Below are 1,170 nucleotides of genomic sequence, written 5' to 3'. Positions count from 1 at the left end.
CTTCCCTGGCAAGCACAAGGGCCTGAGTTCAATCCCTGGTTCCGGAAAAAAAAAAAAAAAAAGACTCAGACCTAACCTGAGCCCCCGGCCTCCGGAAACCTTGGCATCGGTGCAGCAGAAGGGGCTGGCAGAGTCGCTCACAGAATGGCATCCATGAAGCAGAGCGAGTGAAAGGAAGGCCCACTTCCACTGACTGTATCCCACCTCCTAACAGCCCATCAGCTGTAAACTTATCTGTGGGCCAATCCACTGAGGGTCCTATGTCCCCATCACCCAATCACATCCCCAAAGTCCCACCCATAACTTTGTCCATGTCAGAGAACTAAAGCAGGTGCTTCTTTCCACACACCTGTTTTTACTAGAATAGAGATTTTAAAAATTCCAACCTGGAATAGTAGCACACATCTGTAATTCCAGCTACTTGTAGAAGGATTGCAAGTTCCAGGCCAGCCTGGACCATTTAACAAGACCTTGTCTCAAAGGAAGAAGTGCTGGGTGTTGTGGTTTATATCTAGATGTCCCCTAAAGCCATCATGCACTGACAGTGGGGCTTTGGGAAGGTGACTGAATTATGAGGAAGCTACAGCTGACCTGCTGGTAGGAAATGGAGCTGGTTAGAGGTAGGTCATGGAGTGTGACCCGGAAGGTGCATCTCCTTCCCCGGCCCTTCCCTTTCTGCTTTCTGGCCCCTGTGACATGAACAACATTGTTCTGCCCGCCCTCTCTGCCTAGGGCCAGACTACTGTGGACTGAAACAAACAAATCGCCTCCTTTGAGTTGTAGGTGTCAGGGATTATGTCCTAGTGTTGAGACTGTCATGATGAGCTTGAGGTGGATTGTCCCTGGGTTCCATCTCCAAAACCCTGAAAAACAAAAGTAGGCTTCCTAACACATTAGGTTTTGTAAAATTATTATTGTTGTTATTTTGGGGAGGGATTCTAGAGATCCAACATAGAACCTTGTACTGGCTTAGCAGGAACTGTGTGCCACGAAGCACATTCCTGGTCCCTGCACTATTTAAGACGACAAGTCACTGTGTAGCCAGGTGTGCTGGGGCTTGCCTGTCATCCCAGCAAGTTCCTGTCCAGCCTGGGAAACTTAGTGCCTTAGCAAAAAAATATGTTCAAAGGGGCTGGACATGTAGCTCAGTGTGAAGGCTTTGGGTTCATT

Source organism: Octodon degus, unplaced genomic scaffold (assembly GCF_000260255.1).
Source record: "Octodon degus isolate 3935 unplaced genomic scaffold, OctDeg1.0 scaffold00019, whole genome shotgun sequence".
Classification (NCBI taxonomy): Eukaryota; Metazoa; Chordata; class Mammalia; order Rodentia; family Octodontidae; genus Octodon; species Octodon degus.
This window is presented reverse-complemented; position numbering follows the sequence as displayed.